Source organism: Scaptodrosophila lebanonensis, unplaced genomic scaffold (genome assembly GCF_003285725.1).
Source record: "Scaptodrosophila lebanonensis strain 11010-0011.00,11010-0021.00 unplaced genomic scaffold, SlebRS2 tig00000001-arrow-pilon, whole genome shotgun sequence".
Classification (NCBI taxonomy): Eukaryota; Metazoa; Arthropoda; class Insecta; order Diptera; family Drosophilidae; genus Scaptodrosophila; species Scaptodrosophila lebanonensis.
This window is the reverse complement of record NW_022060529.1, coordinates 26710678-26717080: the sequence shown is the minus strand read 5'-3', so window position 1 is coordinate 26717080 and position 6403 is coordinate 26710678.

Here is a 6403-nt window from a genome sequence, read left to right as displayed (position 1 = left end):
TAACGAATGAATGGAATAGAAAGGTATAGAATTTAAAACAATTACAATTTTTTTTAAAAACTTGTTCATTGCATTTGAACTGACGCAAAGAGTGTTTAACTGCACACTGAGGGAATTGTCTATGAAAATCTCGCGTGCCTGTGCAAAGCAGAAACAATTAATTAATCGAAATTCGGGATTAAATATAAAAAGTAAGTTGATTTGAAAAAATATGCAAATTAATCAATGATACGCCAATTATTGCTAGTAAAAATAGAGATATAGTAAAAAGTAAATGCGAATCCAATATCAACTGATTTTTAGAGAAACCATCAGATGTTGGAATATAAGAGCAAGCGATAAGTACAGCGCAAGAAAGAATAGTTTGAATGGAATAGAATTTTAAAGATGGATACGCTGTCTATTGTATATGCAACACCCAGAAGGAGATTTGTCAGAATATTTTAGAGCTAGAATAACCAAACTTGCCAAATTCTCCAAAGACCGTGGAAGAGTACAAACGGGACACATACATAGACACATAGAGACACGCATAGGGTATTAAGGAGTTGCTCCGATTCTCAGCGAGTATGGTTAGAGACTAATAGACCTAACAAAATTCCCAAAACAACTTTAATTAAAAGTATTTAGTACACTGAGTCTTTATTTTAATTAATTGTTTATTACATTAAAGGTAAAAAAGGAAACCTTAAAACCCAAAAAGGATTGCGAAATTCGTACTCAGTTGTGCATTTATTAAGCAGACATTACTGCGGACACCAAATGTATGAACAGTATTTATAAATAAGCACAAGACTTACTAGAGAATTTAACAGAAGGGTAGTTGTGTTTAATATTATTACATTTTTTCGACCAACGTCCATAAAACACCTACGTCCATATGTCACTGTATCACTAATCCTCCCACAGTCCCGAGAGATAAAGAGATAATAATAATCCTGTTCGTGTAGAGGGTCTAATAAACTGGCTTTAGGATAATCATTTAATAGCGCAGGTGTCGGAGATTTAGATGGTCAGATGTTCCCTTTACTTATTCTTATCCTAAGAGTTAATTAAAGCTTAGGTCTGCTAGTAAACTATGGACGATGACACTTAGAACCCTTTACATTGCATCAAAAGCTGATTAGCTGGAGTCTGAGTCGTAACCTTTTCGGTCTTTTGATTTATTTTGTAACCATTTTGATCCATTCAACACGAACGGTGGAGCTAACTATTTACAAATACTACAATATTTAAAGAGCCCTTCTATTAAATTGTAGTGTGAAGCATCATAAGCTTGAAATTTCAATAGAAATTTTTGCGGTCGTCAGAAAAAAGCGCTATACACCCACACAAATAACAACACAAAACAGATACCCCATTGCAGAACCTTTCAAATAAGCTGACCCAAGTGGTCTTGGCAGCCAGCGAACCCAATGCCGCGTCTTGTTGACCGCAAAGCCGAAAAGCTAGCTCATTCTCATTTCATGTAGCGCAGTGTTGGGCGCAGAACCGTCAAAGCCCTTTGCTGTGTGTGTGTGTGCGTGTGTGTGAACAACCTCTTTTATAGGTTTTTTGCTCATTGTGCATTGGCCATTTTGCTAAAAATATATACATATACATATGTATATACATATGTTCGTATCTAAGCCTTGCCTATGTTAGCCATTGTTGTTGCTGCGGCTACTGATGTCGCTTATTTTAAACGCAACACGAGTTCCTATTAATAAAGTGACAGCTGCAATGACAATGGCCGGAGCAGCAACAGCAACAACAACAATAAGAAGAGCAACTGAAATACGCTCGTGGTATTATTTAATTGAAATGTGAGAATGCGCTTTTCCAGCGCACTTCACTCATTGAAAAGCCAAAGGCGGTCGCGGACGACGGACACAAGTTGCTGCTGATGAAGAGCACAAATACCGACAGCAACAGCAGCAACAGCAGCAATTGTAGCAACAACAGCAACTAGAAGCACGCTTCAGCAATGCCCCAAAGCACCTTGTGGGTAGCTCTTGGTTGGTCTGTCGGGCACTCCCCACGTTTTGGGTCTGCACTTGGCTGTGACTGTTTCATTCATTCATTTCGTTTTGTGCTGTTGTTGCTGCTGCTGCTGCTGCAGCTTAAAACACTGACAAATACAGAGGCACGCATACTTGCATAGATTGTAACAGTTTTTCCGCTTTTACGTACACATACATACATACATACATACATACATGCCCTGACATATATGTACCTACGCACTGGCTGCCTTTATTGTTAAGAGTGTTACTGAGGATGCTCGCCATGTTGCCCAACAAACACAAATTCCAGCACAAGGCATAGGAGATAACAGCTTTGACACACATACACACACATACACCCTTATATATACATATACGTGTACATTGATGCTTACACAGCTTCCTGGCCGTCGGCAGTAAACGACGTCGGCCGTCCGCTCGTGTCAGCTCGTGTGCCAGCTTGCGACTGGTAGAGAGCACGATGTTGAGTGTATACGCTTGAAATTTTCAGTTCAGTCCCGGACGAGATTTAGAAACGTGCGCCCACATACGTGGTGCAGCGCACTTCGTATAGACGTTTTCGCCTGCGTTAAGCAACAAAATAATAGTAAAAAAAAAACAAAAGAAAAAAACAATAATTAATTAAGCGAATTTGTGTTAGTTCAATTCACGCGAATTAAATGTGCATCTCCCTCATTGTTAGCGTGCACAAAAAAGTTGCGATTGTGAACGATAAATTGAGGCGCTGTCCGTCAATGTAAAATGTAAAAAGCTGGGCACGCAAATCGTCAAAGCGTAGACACAGTAGGCGGAGGGGAAGCGAAGCAGGCGGCATTGTGTATAATAAAATTTGCAAAAGCGAACGCGAACGCACCAACGCGCCAACACGGGTGTACAGAGGGCGGTGCTGCTTCTGCTTAGCCTAAGACCCAAACTAAGGCACGCCGGGGATGAAATGGGCGACCACGGCTGTGGCTGCGGGGGCAAGTCACAGAGCACGGAGTGAAGAAGAATGAATTGAGCGGCGGCAGCGCAAAGTTTTGGCCAAAAGCAGCAAAAATGTGCGCGCACAATAAAAAGAATTACAAAGCATACTTTTGGGAGCGGCAAATGGCCGAAATCAACATCAGCAGCAGTAGCAGCATCGGCAGCAACAAAATCAGTAACATAAACGGCAAGCCACCAGCAACAACGACGACCATCAACAGCAGAAGCAGCAACAACACCAATGTCAACATTACAACAACAGAATTGATGCTCAACAACAAATGAGAGCGTACACATGTAAGTGAGTTAGTGAGCGACCAGCGACAATGGGAGAGAGAGAGCGAGCGCAGACGTGTGTGTTGATGTGTGCGTTTCCAGTGCTCTCGTTTTGATTAAACTTGTGAGTTTGCCAAGGGTAACACATGCACACTCACACTCTTACGAATGATGTACATACATGTATGTATGTATGTATGTATGTATGTATGTAGTCGGGTGCTTCTGCTGGTGTGTGGGGCGCGTCGGGTGCGGCGCTCGCTAGCAATACAATATGCTTAGAGCAGCAGCAGCATAAGGTAAGACGCACCAGCAAGCAGCAATTTAATTTCCGCAAACAAGCAGCAAAAGGCAGGCTTTCAGGCACTTAGGCACTCAAAGCTGGGGCCATGTGGCGTATTTGGCAGCAGCTATAGTAGACCGAATGTCTAACAAAACTACATGACCCAAAAATAAGAAAGACGACAAATGTTCAAATGCAATCCCACCCACGGGACACAAATGTCAACGTTCAGTATGTGCCATGGGGCAAATTTATTTGAAGGCGCTTCAATAGAAATTTGCATAAAAAGGCGCGTCGCACAAAAAACACAAAATTAAAATACAAACTACAACGAAAAGTTTGCCAACTGTGCCTAAAAGTATGCAGTTAGTTTTGAATGAACGCGCTTGGCGGCCATCCGTCAGAGACTAACAATGTGTATGTGTGTGTGAATGGGTTTGAAAATGTGCTTTGGTGTGCGTGTTAAAATAAAATGAGTCAGTGTAGCGGCACACCCACGTCAAGTACAAAAAATGCGATTAAATTGTTTAAAAATAAAATAAAATGAAAATAGGAAATGTCAATTTAGAATGGAGGCTGCCTCATAACCAAAGTCAAAGGACGCGTCTGTCGAAGTGTTTGCCCGTGTGTGCGTGTCATAAAAATAGCTTAATAAGCGGCAAACAAATCCGTGCGCCTTGTGACTTTCTGAAAGCTGTGGGCATATGCCCTCAGAAACAAGCAAGAAAAACTTGGTACTTAACAGCAGCTTATTCAAGGCATGTGTACTAATGTACATACATACGTGTATGTGTGCGTGACTGTGTGTATGGTTGTGTGTGAGGAGGTGTGTGTGAGAGTGCCTGGCTACTTGCTACTTGCTACTTTGTTTGTTTGCTTGCTTGCTAGCTTGTTTATGCGTCGCCCGACTTCGTCGGTCGTCGACAACGTCGCTCCTCTTTTCATAATAAATCCATAAATCCTTTTTTTATGGCAAATAAGGCGCGCCTGTGGCCTGTGCCCTGTTCTGCTCTGCTCTGTTCAGTTGTGTTCCTTCACTTTCCAATTCGATTATACGCTTCAAGCTCAAGGAGCGCTCGCCTGTCTGACATATTTGAATGTTTTGCACAGGCGACGTTTAGCCAGGACACACACCTAAATTATGAGCCCAACCCCAAAACTTAGCCCGATCCCAAGTTAAAGCCTTGAGCAGTCAGGCGAACAGGAGAACTGGCAGGCCTTCGAGTGAGTGAGCGGACAGTCAGCCACACGCATTTCCATTTTACCGACTCCTTAGCTTGATTGGGTGCCCCACCTCACAAATATGTATGCATGTGTTGCTGTGCGAGCATAAGCTGACATAGTCCTGTCGCCAGCACGTAGTGCGGAAGGCTTTAGTTAGTTTCAAATTACATCTACTTTGCTGATAAAGTTGTGAAATTGTTAAAGAGATTTTCGTGCGAACACACAGACGTCGTCCATCCACCCATCCATAGCCGATTCGCTTTTAACTTGGTATTTTCTTTTTCACTTATTTGTCCGAAAATGTTGGAATTATTGTTTCTTCTGCCGTCGTCGTTGTGAATACGATATGGCGGTCCAATTTATGGCACCCTATGGGTGCCTGCTCTTCAGTTGATTTATGCATGTTTGTGTGCTCGCGACTCTGCATGGCAGAAAATGAGATAAATATCCAGATTTTGATTGATTTATTGGCTGGAGGGAATTTAATTGGCTATAATTTTGATTTGGCCCCAAAAACAGGCCATTTTTCTGTGCAAGCACTGCACCGACCTATTAATCCGATGATAAATGGAGAGCCAACCAACTGTTAAGTACCAGTAAACGTTTAGTTTGAAGAACTGAAAGCCTGCTGGTTAGTCATTTGATCACGCTATATGATTTTCTTTATATTAATTCAGAAAAGGATTATTTGGAAACGATTTGTGTTTCGATTGAACCATAAAACAGGCTCTTTTCTCACAATACGTTGTTGTGAAAATTATATTTCAATTACTTATAATAATGGCTACTTTTTAGCAAAATTGCTCAACAATATGTTCCGGTCTTGGAAAAATACCTTAACAGATCTCCCTATAATACTTTAATATAATCTGTACCCGAAGGGTACATTCTGATCGTCCATCTCTAAGAAGTATAAAAACAAGAATAACCAAACTTGGTATCCATGTGGTCATAAATGTAAGAAAGCACATTCATATCGGTTAATTAATTTTATAATTTCGAATTGCATTGATCCCGACCGATATAGCCTTTCAAACCAAAGATTGCAATTCCGAATTGGATTGACGTTCACAATAACAACCAAAACTGCTAACGGTCAGGATGTTTGTAGTTGTGCGGTATACAGATGGATTTCTTCTTACAACTTAGACAATTATATGTTTCCTGAAATATTTTCCATATCTACGCATACAAAAACAAGAAAGGAATGCTAAAGGCGAGCGAGCTCAACTCTTAAATACCCTGTACCTCCAAAAACGAAAAAACAAATTTTTTTAAAATTAATTAAAAAAATTATATTAATTGAATAATTTAATTAAATTGAGGACATGTTCATGTACAGTTTCAACAGCATACATTTACATCAGTATCGTGACTCTGCGTGTTTATATGCGTGTATGTATGCAGCACAAAGCTTAACCAAAGCAGCAGCAACAACAACAGCTGCATGCAGAGCTACAAGCAGAGCATGGGCAGCGATTTTATTTATGGCTATAACTTTTTTCAGAATTGACCTATTATAATGAAACAGACACATAATCACTAACGGGATGTAGTTATCAAATTTTAGTTCGAAATTCCGAGAATTACGGGAGTTATGAAAAAACACACAACTGCGGGGAAATAAAAACATAAACTTGACCTGCCT